The 14,856-nt window shown below is 48.6% G+C and overlaps 1 protein-coding gene across 3 annotated transcripts in view; it reads right to left on the reverse strand.

Moving 5' to 3' along the window:
* The window catches only part of SHQ1 (SHQ1, H/ACA ribonucleoprotein assembly factor), a 108,020-nt gene extending 104,648 nt beyond the window's left edge, over positions 1–3,372 (reverse strand). For 2 of the 3 annotated variants that reach the window (XM_073351123.1, XM_073351120.1), the window contains exon 1: positions 3,293–3,372. The gene's annotated coding sequence lies outside the window, so the exon portion shown is untranslated. Of the gene's footprint in view, positions 1–2,230; positions 2,463–3,292 lie in introns of those variants that run through there. The other variant, XM_073351121.1, reaches the window with a different exon arrangement.
* Between the last annotated feature and the right edge of the window lie 11,484 nt (positions 3,373–14,856).

The raw sequence follows: 14,856 nt of genomic DNA on the forward strand, positions 1-14,856 counted from the left end.
CTGAGCTCAATGTCTGCAAAGTGTTAGCAGGATCAGGGCCTATATAGTTTTAGTTGACCAGTAATGTTTAACTGGTCAACATCTACTTAAAAAAAAAAAATCACATCTTGGGGGCAAAAAAGGAACTGCAACCTCCCGGGAAGAATTCCCCTCAATGCTTGACTGCCATATGCAGTGTTATGCTGCTTCCCAAACAGTGCTAGGCATATGGAGCATTCTTATGGTGTCAGAAGAGAATCCATAGTACTGAGCAAGAATCTGGGCTGCAGCAGAACCCAGCCTGCATAAGGCTGCTGTAAATTAGCGTCCCACAGCTGGCCCAGAATCAATGTGACCAAAGAGCAATTTAAAATTACCTTTGCCTCTCTTTCCCTAATCTGTGCCTTCTGTGAATTACAGCTATAGATCTTATTACTACAGATGCATCACTATTCCCTTTATAAACCCAGTTTTTCAGGGGATATTTTAATTCATTAACAAAAATTAATTCCATCCTACCAGGCAAAAAATTGGTTTGGCTATTAGAGGGCTCCACAAATATTCTTTTGATCAGCTAGAGATAATTTTCTTTTGGAGAAAAAAAAAAACCCTAAGAACTGGTTTGTTTTTTAAAAGGAAATTTATATACTATCCTGGATGCCTTTTTGGTGGATTTAAAAATAAATCCTTTAAAAACAAAAGAATTATAATTTGGAAAAGAGCTATTCTGCATGGAAAATAATATTTTCACAATAGTCTTTATTAAACATACTCATGTTCTTATCACAATACTGTCTTCTTTAAGGCCATAATGCACTGCATTAACACAACGCTACCTAATCTACTTAATAGATCACACAGCTAACGGGGCCATCGGGTGGGAATGGAAGCACAGGCTTTGTCTACACTGCCACTTTACAGGGCTGCAACTTGCTTGCTCAGGGGTATGAAACCCCCCACCCCCACGCCTACCCCTACCCCCCTGAGCACTACAAGTTTCGGTGCTGTAAAGTGGCAGTGTAGACAGTGCACCAGTGCTGGGGGCCATGCTCCCAGCCCTGGTAGCTACTCCCCTTGTGGGGGTGGGTTTTTTATAGCGCTGGGAGGTGCTGCGACTACACAACCATGTTAAACTGCTGCTGTTGCTAGTAAAGGCATGCCCACAGATACTACTGCTTTTGACATTAAGAAAATACCATGGATCTGAATACTTGCTAGATATTTCACTTTTTCTCTTTGCAACACTTTAAACACCATATAGTATGATTCTGAAGAGAACATTAGCTAAGGGAGAGATAAAGATCCATTAGGTCATCTAGTTCATTCCCCACCAATTCAGGATTGTCCTCTACAGTGGATCTGCAAAAAGAAAAGGAGTACTTGTGGCACCTTAGAAACTAACAAATTTATTTGCGCATAAGCTTTCGTGAGCTACAGCTCACTTCACTACAGCTGTAGCTCATGAAGCTTATGTGCAAATAAATTTGTTAGTTTCTAAGGTGCCACAAGTACTCCTTTTCTTTTTGCAGATACAGACTAACACAGCTGCTACCATGAAACCTTACAGTGGATTTATTATCCTATGCTTTGTCCAATCAAGCTTCAATTGTCCCAAAGTGATTCAACTTCCTTTGTGCCACACCACTGCCTTTCTAGTGTAATATGGTGAAATACCTGACCATTATGTGGGGTTTAGACACAGAAAAGGCGTTTTTTTTATTTCATGCCCTTAATATTATGACATGGTTATTCAGTTTCCTGACTATTAATTCAAAGAGCCAGTTTAACCAGGGGCATGGCTATACTGGAAACTTCAAAGCACTGTTGTGGGAACGCTCACGCAACAGCGCTTTGAAGTGCGAGTATGGTCGCACGCGAGCGCTGGGAGAGAGCTCTCCCAGTGCTCCTGGTAATCCACCTCCACAAGAGGATTAGCTCCCAGCACTCGAAGCCTGTCTACACTAGCGCTTTAAAGCGCTATTGTGGGGTGATTTTTCACACCCCTGAGCCAGCAAGTTAGAGCGCTATAAAATGTAAGTGTAGACAAGCCTTGAGATTTTGTGTAAATGTGCTTTCAAAATAAAACTTAGGGCTTGTCTACACTGAGAAGCTGGACTGCTTCAACGATACCCCACAGTTGAAACAGTACAACCCACCCTTCTGTGGATGTAAAAATCACACTGCCAACCAAACCAGCGGGACCCACACAAGCAGGGGGTAGGTAGCACCCCCCCCAACCCTTCAAGGACACCTAGCCCACGCTTCCAGGGTCCCTCTCCGCGGTGTAGAAGGGGCCAGCTCTGGCTGCAGGGGCCGCCATGGGGGGGGAAGACGTTGGAGGGGAGGGGTCTGGGCACTGGGGGGGGGGGTGCTGAGCGGGTCTAACCTGCTCGCAGGAGGGGAGGGGTGGTGGGAGTCAGTCCATCTGTCTGAAGGGGGGGAATGAGGGTCTGTCTGTCGGTTGCTCTGCCTGTGGTGGGGGGCTCTCTGTCGGTGTGTCTCCCCGCGGGGAGGGGGGGATGAGGGTCTGTCTCTCTGTCGCTCTGCCGGGGGGGGGGCTGTCTGTCTGCCACTGTCTCCCCGCGGGGGGGGGCGATGAGGATCTGTGGGTCGGTCGCTCCGCCTGTGAGGGGGAGGGGTCTGTCTGTCTGTCTCCCCGGGGGGGGGCGGATGAGGGTCTGTCGGTCTGTCGCTCTGCTGGGGGGGGTGTCTGTCTGTCGCTCTGTCTCCCCTGGGGGGGGGGCGGATGAGGGTCTGTCGGTCGGTCGCTCTGCCTGGGAGGGGGAGGGGTCTGTCTGTCGGTCGGTCTCCCCGCGGGGGTGGGGGGGCGATGAGGGTCTGTCGGTCGGTCGCTCTGCCTAGGAGGGGGAGGGGTCTGTCTGTCGGTCGGTCTCCCCGCGGGGGTGGGGGGGCGATGAGGGTCTGTCGGTCGGTCGCTCTGCCTGGGAGGGGGAGGGGTCTGTCTGTCGGTCGGTCTGTCTCCCCGCGGGGGTGGGGGGGCGATGAGGGTCTGTCGGTCGGTCGCTCTGCCTGGGAGGGGGAGGGGTCTGTCTGTCGGTCGGTCTGTCTCCCCGCGGGGGTGGGGGGGCGATGAGGGTCTGTCGGTCGGTCGCTCTGCCGGGGAGGGGGAGGGGGAGGGGTCGGTCGGTCTGTCTCCCCGCGGGGGTGGGGATGAGGGTCTGTCGCTCTGCCGGGGAGGGGGAGGGGTCTGTGCAGGGGGAGCGAGGTCCGGCAAGTCCGCGCGCCCAGGCAGTAACGGCAGCGGCGGACGCGCGCTGCGGACCCCCGCCGCCCTCCCAGCGCCGCCACTTACTGCGGCGCCGCCTCCTCACTCGCACGCGGACCAAGCTGCGCGCGGCCCGCGCGTGACCCGGACACACATGGCGTTGGGCGGGGGCGGGGACACAGGCCCCAGAGCGCGGGAAGGGGCGGGGCACGTGGAGACTCCACCCGCGGAGGGGCTGGGCAGCCCCGCCTCCGAGGGTGCCACGCCCCTCGCTTACTGTGCTGCTGCTCGGCGCCGCCCGTGCTGAAAGCACGGCCCGCCCACGTGGGCCTTGCTAGGGCCGCCCAGCTCATCTGTCCTCAGGCTTCACGGTGTCCCTGCTGAGGGGAAGGCCGCCCCCCCCACATACAGCCCGGACACCTGGGTTCTCTTCCTGCCCCAGCCCCAGGGGGCCGCAGTGACCTCGCTGGCTTGGTGGTTCTGACGAAGGATGTCCCACAACCGGGGATTTCTCTGGTCCCATTCTCAAAGGCTGTCCTCTGCGCTGAGGCCCTTGTGTCCTAGCCCAGCATAAGGACTTGGCCTGTTGCAGCCCCAGGGGTGGCTCCTTAAGGGAAGAAGTGGAAGCCATAAATACAAATCCTGGGACCCACTTTCCCCTGAAACCAACCTTCCTTCCCTCCCTCCCATGGGTGCCTTGGAGCTGTCTGCAATGTTCTTTGGGCATCAGGTGGGCATGAATAGTACCATCATTAGTCCATTACAAATAAACTACATTAAAAAAAATGTGGTTACAAAGTGAAGCACTCAAAAGTCAGGAGATGGGAAAGTTAAAGTTGCCTGTGTAACCTTAACTCTGCCCTCTTTTGTGTATGCATTATGTTCTTCAATTTTTTTTCTAACCTTAGATACACCTTTGTGACATCCTGAAGTAATAGGTACTGGGATGCCCATTGTAGATATGGCCACATACTATTTATAATTATACTGCAGGGTCAGGCCCTGGGAAGTAGATGCCACATAAGAGCTAGAGATATGAGTAGGGCTTGTAAGGAAATAAAAGCAAACATACAGCAAGAAAAAGCAACTGTGGGGAAAAGAGAATGAAATAATACAGAGTGAGGGTCAAGCAAATAGAATGTGAGATTAAGATTTAAATTAATTTAAAAGGTGATTGGGATTTTTTGAGAACTGAAATTTTTATTCAGAGGTGAAAAACCTTCAGAAAATGGATAAACAGAGTATCATTCACATAAGGAACTTCCACTCACTTAAGTAGTCCCACTGAAGTCAACAGGTGAAGGTGAATAAGATTATATATGTGAATGGCTCTTTGCAAGGATGGGTCCTAACTAATCAATCCATAGATTAGAAATGCAAAGTTTAAAGAGAAAATAGACAAAGAACCTCAAAGAGAACATTAAAAGTAGAAAAGCTGAGGCTAAAAAGCAAAGATATTTAACAACATTTTTTTTAAAATAGCATAGAGTGTAAAAGCCCTAGCTATTGTGAAGGGGAGACACTGTCTTGGTTTTCAGTTCAAAATAATTATCCGCATCTTTAAATGTTGGTGTATGAAGACCCTGTCACGGAGTCCCTGGGCGATGCTCTGGAACTGCTCCCCATGAAGCCAGTCAGGACTCTGGGGTAGTCGCCTTTCTGTGAGCAGCCTGTCTTCAGGACACACAGCTCACACAGCTTCCACCTTCCTGGGTCTGGCCTCGGAGCATTCAGCATCCTCTGCCCCTCCGTGTGCTTCCCCCCAGCGAGTCCGCTCAGGCGGGGCTCCTGGGGAAGCCAGAGGGTCCTGCCCCCCAACTTCGCAGTCAGACGTGACTCTCAGCCAGCCAGTAAAACAGAAGGTTTATTAGACGACAGGAACATGGTCTAAAACAGAGCTTGCAGGTGCAGAGAACGGGACCCCTCAGCTGGGTCCATTTTGGGGGGGCCGTGAGCCAGACAACCCCGTCTGCCCTTCACTCCATGTCCCAGCCAGCCCCAAACTGAAACTCCCTCCAGCCCCTCCTCCTCTGGGCTTTGTTCCTTTCCCGGGCCAGGTGGTCACCTGATTCCTTTGTTCTCCAACCCTTTAGCTCTCACCTCCCAGGGGGGAAGGGCCCAGGCCATCAGTGGCCAGGAAACAGGGTGTTGGCCATTCTCTGTGTCCAGACCCCTGCACACACCTGCCCTCTAGGGCTCTGCAATGATCATACACCCTTACCCCACCACCTAGATACTTAAGAACTGCATAGGGGAAACTGAGGCACCCCCACACTATTCGGAGGAAACATTAAGAACAGGCCCACTTCGTCACATCTCTCCCCCCTTCGAGATCAAACTGAGCGGGGTCACTTTACCCGGTGACCTGGGGAAGTTCGAAGCCACCAATGTTCCCATGGATGCCCCAGCATCTCTCCCATTCCTTGGTAGGAGTTACACCAGGCCCTTCCAGTTTCACGCCCTCCCTTAGGTCGGGGGTGGTCGATAGCACTAGCAGGCTGCATGTGGGAAGGTTTCTGCAGCCCATGCCCTTTGGCCACCCCAAAACCCCAGGGGGTCAAACTGGGATTGGGTTTTCTCCGAGTGCTCCAGTCTGGAGGGCTGCAATTCGGGCTCTCTTGGTTAAGAGCCCCCATCTTGACCTGGGCCACATACTGTTCACTTACAGAACTAGCATGGAGACATCCCTTTCTCCACAACCTTGTCTCCCAACAAGCTGGCCAAACACAGCCACTTGCTTATAGGACGGTATACCTTTCTTAACAGCTTTCACTTCATCTGAGACCTTCTCAAAGCTATCCACACTGGATCTTTCAACAGGAAAGTCAGTGGATCCATTCACAACAGAAAATTTCTGGCTGTTAGGAACTGAAACTTTCTTGATTAAATCATTTTCACACCCTTCAGTTGCAGTAAACTGCTTGCAAAGACTCCATGAGGATTCCTTTCCCAAGGGCTTTTCTATGCAACAATTCACCCCTCCCAGAAATTCTGCCCTTACCCTCTTTACCTAGGGCTTGCTCTAGGGGAACACTTTCCTGAGCAACAACAGACTCTTTCTGGGTCTCCCTTACATCCAGAATCATTTCTGGCCCATCAGGAGGATTCCTACATAATCCCCTTTGAGGCAAACTTACAGACTTCCTAGATAAAAGGTTAGAAGCCTTCTCCTTCCCTTTGCCACACACAAGTTCAGGAATCTTTTCCTTCTTGCTACAGGTTTCCACACCCTCAGTAGGTAACACAATCACACACCTTCATGCTCTCCTTGTGCCCTGGCTAGGATCTCACCCTGATTAGACAGAGTTGCTCCACCCTTTCCAACAACACACTAGCAACCGGCAAAATACAAGCACCAGAATTGTCTGGTCTCTGGGATTTTACATAGACCCTAACTGGATGCGACCTAGTTACAGGGCCATTCTCCCGAGCAGACAGAAACTTAGGACCCTTCCCTTCCTGGGCTTTAGCTGAATCCAGAACCAGCTCTGAGACAACTGCACGACCCTCAACCATCACAGGCTGAAAGGCCCGTTCTGTTAGCTCCACAGACCAAGAAGAGCCGGACACACTTTCTCCTTTACCAGACACCCAGGTTGGGATCTCTTTCCCTTTGTCCCAGCACACAAGGCTGGTCACAGACAACTGCTTGGAGATCAGGGTAGCTCCCTCCATAGGCAAGTCAATACCCCTGACAGACAGAGACCCATTTCCTTCACTGTCCCAATTCTCCACCCAGCTAACAGGTAAGGTCCAGGGACTCTCATCTTCCACTCTCCTCGCCTTCCCACCCTGCTGACTGGACACAGCCATCAGATCACAAGGCTGCCTAGGCTCATCCAAACTTTCCTTACCAAGCACCTTGCCACTCCCCACAGATCCCCTGCCCTGCCTGTGTCTCCCCCCACTCTGCTGGGGTCTCAGCTCCCACTGTGCTCAGCGCTGCCCTGGCTGTCCCAGTGGGGCAGGCCACTGCTTTCCTCAATGCATCAGAGCCAGGGAGAGTCCCCACTCTTGTGTGCAAGGGAGCAGGGAGCATCTCTCTGTCCCACCCAGCCCCAGGGGTCTGGTTACAGGCAGGCAGGTATCCTGAGCCTAGCGGCTCCTCCCTGCTGCCAGCCAGGTCATCTGCATTTTCACTGACCATTTCCCTCTCCGCCGATTGGTTCCCTGGATTCAAATTCAAACCCTTGGCAGTTACAGGAACAGGGCCTGGATCCTGTCCCAAAGAGACACAGTCACCCCATAACAGGGTCTCGCAGCTGGTGTCCTGGGGCACCCCAACGACCAGCCAGCCCCACTCCTCCTGGGTCTGCACAGGGATCTGGACCATAGGGAAGGCGAGGGGCTTCGTCCCTGGGACCCTCACACAGCTCACACAGCCCCTCAGCATCTGAGGCTGCACCACCCAGGGTCTGACACCAGTTCTCTCTGTCCCAGGATCTCGCCACCCCAGGAATGTCTCCCCATTCACCATCACCTTCTGCTCCCACTGGGGGTCTGAGGGGCCTGGCCCCAGGAAACTCCACACAGACATATAGGTTGGGGTCAGGAGTGGGAACCTGTCCACCTCCCCACCCCTCTGGCTGACGGAGTCTATGGCCTTGGGACCCAGCAAGGGAGCTAGACACCGGGGCTTTTCCGTAGGGTCCCCTTGGTTCAAATCGCCAGCCTGCTCAAAGGCAGTGAGGTGGGCATCCACACCCCCCCCCTTAACTAGGGGCAGCAATTTAGTCTCGAGGTTCCCTGCGGAACTGGCCCCCCGGGGTCTATCCCCACTCACCCCGGGGAGGTCCCCTAGGCCTCTCCACCCCACCACCGCCAGTTCATGCTGCTGCTGCTTCTGCAGCTCTTTCTCGGGCTCTCGCTGTCTCCCACGATCCTCTTGCTCCCTCGGACTCAGCTCCAATCCCGTCCGTCTCGATCCCCCGATGGGGAACCCGATCGTGAAGACCCCCATCTGGTCGGGGACAGGAGTCTTGGCGATGCCTGGCTCCCACTCCAGCTGCTCCCAGATCCTGCTATAGCCCCAGTTGGGGTCAGGAATCTGTTCCTTAGAGCGGTCATCCTCCTCCAGCTGCACGATTAACTGTGCTTTGGTGAACTTTCCAACGCTCAACCCTCTCTTTTTGCACAGGGTTACAATGTCCTTCTTAAGGAGACGGGGACAGACCATCACTCCGCTCCTCCCAAGTTGTTGTGGACTCACAGGCCCGTGTGTTCTCAGCTCCCCACGGTTTCCAGGGAGAACCCCTAGTGTGCCAGCCCTTCTCGAGGTCACCACCTCTTTGCCAGGGTCGAGCTGCAGACTCCTCCGCCCCTTGGACTGCTCGCTGCAATCCCCAGGGGAACCCTGTTACTGCAAAAGTCCTTCTCTCTCCCCGGGCCAAGCTGCAGGCTCCTCCGCCCCTGAGACTGCTCACTGCAGTCCCCAGGGGGACCCCATTACTGCACAGTCCTTCTCGCTGGTCACACACTCCCAGGGGTTAACCGCCCCCCGAAACCGCTCCTCTCTGAGCCTTCAGCAGGCCTGGTCCTCGGCAATCCCCCTTCGTGTTACTGCTCCCCAGTCACTTACTGCAGGAAGCGCCATCCACGGGGTGCAGTACATCCCACCGCTGCCACCAGTTGTCACGGAGTCCCTGGGCGATGCTCTGGAACTGCTCCCCATGAAGCCAGTCAGGACTCTGGGGTAGTCGCCTTTCTGTGAGCAGCCTGTCTTCAGGACACACAGCTCACACAGCTTCCACCTTCCTGGGTCTGGCCTCGGAGCATTCAGCATCCTCTGCCCCTCCGTGTGCTTCCCCCCAGCGAGTCCGCTCAGGCGGGGCTCCTGGGGAAGCCAGAGGGTCCTGCCCCCCAACTTCGCAGTCAGACGTGACTCTCAGCCAGCCAGTAAAACAGAAGGTTTATTAGACGACAGGAACATGGTCTAAAACAGAGCTTGCAGGTGCAGAGAACGGGACCCCTCAGCTGGGTCCATTTTGGGGGGGGCCGTGAGCCAGACAACCCCGTCTGCCCTTCACTCCATGTCCCAGCCAGCCCCAAACTGAAACTCCCTCCAGCCCCTCCTCCTCTGGGCTTTGTTCCTTTCCCGGGCCAGGTGGTCACCTGATTCCTTTGTTCTCCAACCCTTTAGCTCTCACCTCCCAGGGGGGAAGGGCCCAGGCCATCAGTGGCCAGGAAACAGGGTGTTGGCCATTCTCTGTGTCCAGACCCCTGCACACACCTGCCCTCTAGGGCTCTGCAATGATCATACACCCTTACCCCACCACCTAGATACTTAAGAACTGCATAGGGGAAACTGAGGCACCCCCACACTATTCGGAGGAAACATTAAGAACAGGCCCACTTCGTCACAGACCCCCATTGAAATGCATCATGAATCTCTTTCCTAAAGGGGGGGAAAAGAGGCTTATTTAACCTCTGCTGGTAGTGGCTTTAAAAAGAAAGAAACACATTCTTCTACAGAGAAATGCCCTTTTTCTTAAAAATATTATAAATACTCCACCTGCTGGAAAGCCAGAGCATATGAGCAAATAACATCACTGCATTACAAAACACCTCTGCAACTGGAAAGGAGATGGACCTGTAGTTAAATTGCTGTAATCTAGATAAAATATTGGATTCCTGAAATAGTCACTCAGATTCACATGATCATCTTCAGGCTTCTGGTTTGCAGAATCTCTCAGTCTATAAGAATGATGTAAGTGCTGTTTGGGTGTTTTTTCTGAGATCAGAATAGAAGGTGCCACAGTGCATTATAGAGGAAAATCACAATTGTTCATTCCTAGTACCTTCAGAAACCAGTTAGAAACACAAGATTTTGACTTCTCCTATCTTAATGCGCTTGGTGGCCCCTATTAATTAAACATTCCTTAATCTGAGTTTGTTTCCAAGTCATTGATTTAGTTTCTCTGGACTTTATAGTCCTTAGTAGTTTCAATTATAAAAGCATTTTGACCATCAATGGATATTTTAGTAGCTTTATTTCTTCTTGCAGTCTTTATCTGTTTTATTTCCCCAGAGAAGATATGGAACCCTGAATCACACTGATCTTCTGTCACTTTTTTAGATTTTTTTAAAAAGAACTCTAATATAACGTATTAAATATGTTTTAGCACTAGACACAGGAAAGTATGGATCATGTCCTTTATTGGTTTTGGGATCATGTTTTCAAACTTCAAATTACTTTTTAAAGTGGAATTTAAACAAAATCAAGGATGTATGTGTATTGTACTTCCTAGTGTGTCTAGGTAGATAGAATGACAGACTTGTTCAAGAGTGTGTGTGCGCGTGTGTGCATGTGAGCACGTGGGTTGAATGCATGAGAGAGAGAGAGATCATGTTCTGTTTTAGCTGTTACCTGCTCAAGGACATAAGCCTTAATACTACTATACATAACACAAAGACCCTGGTCATGACCTCATCTGTGAACTCCAAGTGCCGGTTCTGTGTCAGGGAGATTTCCTGCTGGCGTGGGGCTAATGGAAAAGTGGAGAGGCATGTCAGGGTGTGGCAAGGAGTTATAGGGGGCAGTTGGCTTTGCATTCTGGCTGTGACCAGCTCCACAGGAAGCTATGGCAGCACAGTGTAAGTTAGAGCTGCCCCTGGAGCTGCTCTAACTGACAACTCCAGAAATTCAGACACAAAGGTAGCATACATCAGCCTTTGCATCCCTATGACCTCCTGTCCATTTTTACTGCAATCCAGAATCAGGGTCAAATTCACTTTTTAACCCAAGTGATAGGGTCCTATTTTTTGAAGCAGGAGGCCCTGAGTTATTTTCCTGCTTAAAACTGTAACCCACTCGCCAGATACATTACATGTCCCCTTCTATGCCCAGTCCAAAGAGAATGTGAGTCTGTTTCAGAGCCTGGCTCCTTAGCTCAAGCTTCAGCAACTCATGCAGTTAGCTGTTTCAGTGCCCAGCATCCGCCAAGATGGTAGCTGTAATGCAACCTTGAAGTCTGTGTGCCAGAAAACAAAATTGACTAGAAGGTGTCATTCTTACCATTATTTCAGAGTAAAATCAAGATTTAATTAATTCTAGTTCAGCAATAAAAAGCCCCAGTGTTAGCCCTTTACAAACATTTGGATACTCTCTTTTTCAGTGTGCAGGATCACCACACGTTTCTCCAAGCTCTCCCTCTATGGTGTGATACCTTGAACAGGTACACCTATTATCCAAGACTAAAGTAGTTATAGGAATAAATTTAGCAAAATGCATGTCCAGTTTCCACAGTACATAATTCGGCATCATTTACAGGATTGCATAATGAGAAGCCAGCTGGATCTTATGGCTAATGTTAGAATATAACTTTCTCACTAATACAGAACATTTCATTTTATTATGCTTAAACTGGGAGGAAATGTAAACTAAAACATTACAGAGAGAACAATTTTTGGCTTTTAAATGTTTTTCTGATGTAGAGAACAAATCTCTCATTGCTTAAAAGCCACATCTTAATGGAAATATGAAGAAATCATCTTGTATGTCATCAGATTCCTCTAAACTGGCAGACTCATGTGAATGTGATTATAGGGTAGATTTTTCTTTATGGTTATAATCTATCGTAATGCAGTTCAAACTGGTCAGATTCCCATGCTAAAACAATTCAGTGTATGAAGGCTTCTTGATCCTCAATATTTTCAATAATAATAGAATCATTGCTGATATTTAATGACTATTTTACATGTCCATGACTCTTTTCTAACTTTGATTGTCTTCCATGCCTTTTGCAGTCCTAATCCAAAGCCTTCAAGAAATTTTTTAAATCTCAATTTTCATAAGTGGGCAATGATATTACAGACATTGGGCCAAACTAAACCCTGATGAATGTAAAGCACTTGTCTACATGGGAAGGTACCACGTGGCAAACCAGGATATGAATCTACAGTGCACTAGCTTGCCATGTGGTAATATCCTGTGTGGACACTGCTACAATGGACTATAAATTCTGTAGTGCGCTTTGACTAACTGCCAGGGCTGGCTCTAGGTTTTTTGCCGCCCTAAGCTCTGCGAGCACAATTGCCCAAGCAAAAAAAATAAAAAAACAAACCAGGATGGCCGGAACGCCGCCCAAACCAAAAAAGAAAGGATGGCCAGAATGCCGCACCTGGAATTGTTCCGCTCCAAGCACATGCTTGCTTTGCAGGTGCCTAGAGCCGGTCCTGCTAACCCCCATTTCAAACAGCAGTATGTCAAAGTACACTACAAAACTTTTAGTGCACTGTAGCAGTGTCCCCATGTGATGTTACTGCCCGGCAAGCTAGTGCACTGTAAATTCATACTCTGGCTTCACTCTGTAAACAATTCCTTAGAAGTCAATGGAGCTGCACTTTGAATGAATTTAATTTATTAAATCCTTATTGTCCCTCCTCACATTTCTTATTTTTATTAGCTGTCCCAAGCCAAGTGGTTAAACCATTGATACTGTTCCCTACCAGTGTCTACGTGTTTAGGGAATTTAAACAGATGTTAGCATGATATGTACATGATTCATAGACAATTAATTATATTCAATTATATATCCCCACCATCTCAAACTGGGATTGTAATCATGGCAAAGTATATGTATGTGGGGAAGATGCTGGGATTATAGATGTGGCAATTCGGGAGAGGAATGTTGGGATTGTGAGGATGAAAATAAAGAAGTATTTCATGATTAAGGCAGTGGATTGGGACTCAGGAAATCTGTGTTTAATTCCAGATTCAGCCATGGACTTCCTATGTGATGTTGGATAAGTCACTGTGGGCCAGATTTTCAGAGGTTCTGAGCACTCACAACTCCAGTCAAAGTCCAGGGGCACTTGAGATACTTTAGCACCTCTAAAAATTAGGGATGAAATCTTGGCTTAATTGAAGTTAATGAGGCTTGAATTTCACACTCTGTGCCTCAATTCCCTATCTGTAAAATACTACTAATGAACACAAATCTGCCATCAGGAATCATAACATTCAAAAACCGGTAGGAGAACACTTCAACCTCTCTGGCCACTCAGTAAAAGACTTAAGGGTGGCAATTTTGCAACAGAAAAGCTTCAAAAACAGACTCCAAGGAGAAACTGCTGAGCTTGAATTAATATGCAAACTAGATACCATTAACCTGGGTTTGAATAGAGACTGGGAGTGGCTAGGTCATTACACATATTTATCTATTTCCCCATGTTAAGTATCCTCACACCTTCTTGTCAACTGTCTAAATGGGCCATCTTGATTATCACTACAAAGGCTTTTTTCTCCTGCTGATAATAGCTCATCTTAATTAATTAGCCTCTTACAGTTTGTATGGCAACTTCCACCTTCTCTGTATGTATATATATGTATCTTCTTACTATATGTTCCATTCTATGCATCCGATGAAGTGGGCTGTAGCCCACGAAAGCTTATGCTCTAATAAATGTGTTAGTCTCTAAGGTGCCACAAGTACTCCTGTTCTTTTTACGGATACAGACTAACCCGGCTGCTACTCTGAAACCTACTTCACAGGGGCTCTGATTGCAGGGCACTAGTCAGATACTAAGATAAGAGGAGCCATAAATATTCCTACATAGATAGTGGCACGGGAAAAGGGGAATGCTGGGGTGGTGTGTGGGTGTAGCCACTGGACAATACTGAAACATGCATATGGAAAATGAGGTTGGAGAGCATAGTACCACCATTTCCTCCCAGGTAGGACCAGTAAGCAGATGAAGTAGGTTTGCATTTTACCCCCGGTGTTCACAGGCATGTGCAGGTTACCATCTAAACAACTGTTTAATCATCAGATGGGGACGCAAAGAGTTTCCAGAACATGAGACATATTTACAATACCAAAAGTGTGTAACAAGATAATTTTTAAGTAATAATATATTTGTCAAAACAGTCCAGTTAAAGCTACCGTGTAAGAAGTTTCACTTATCTGAGCTGGCTCCCACCACAGATATAGATCTAAACTATCTGTCTGAGTGTCCCTGTCTCTGTAACTGCTGCAATATATTATCAGGACTTGACATGAATGCCAATTCAAAACACAGCCAAAAAAAAAAAAAAAAGAAGAAGGAAAGGAGCTGCATGCAATGGTGAACTATGGGCAGAGTATAATGGATTTAAAGGCAGAGTGATGTAATTCTGCCTAAAATCCCTAGCTACTGCTTTCGTGAGCTGATTTTGCTTATGTGTATCATCTTATGGTACTTTAATGAGTTAATATCCCTACAATGGCTTGATTTAAACTAAGCGAGAGTGAGCAGATAGGTGAGTGGCACATCACAAGGTATTGCAAAAGTGAAGGGGATAAATATCCCTGTAAAAATCCCCTACGTTTTGCAAACTGCATAATTTGCAATGGCCCATAGCTCTCCTACGTACAAGTTAGACGTAAACAACAGATGGTGTAAAATTGAGCAAGGCAAATGTCTGAGCTTTTGTTATTGATACCTCTTCCTGTTAGAGAGAATGAGTGTGTAATTCTTTTACAGGACAGTATGTAAGTGCTGAAAAAAGCACACATATGTTTGTGCTTGTGGTTTTTCTGTGCTTTTTCATTTACTATTGCTATTTTCTCCTGCTATGAAGTCATTTATACTTTGGCATCTGCTCTGAACCTAAGTTAAATTAAGTTTTCAGTAGTAAATGTAGGTAGATTTTATCATACAGTTCTAATAAA

The sequence above is a fragment of the Lepidochelys kempii genome, chromosome 7, assembly GCF_965140265.1.
Source record: "Lepidochelys kempii isolate rLepKem1 chromosome 7, rLepKem1.hap2, whole genome shotgun sequence".
NCBI classification, from domain to species: Eukaryota; Metazoa; Chordata; order Testudines; family Cheloniidae; genus Lepidochelys; species Lepidochelys kempii.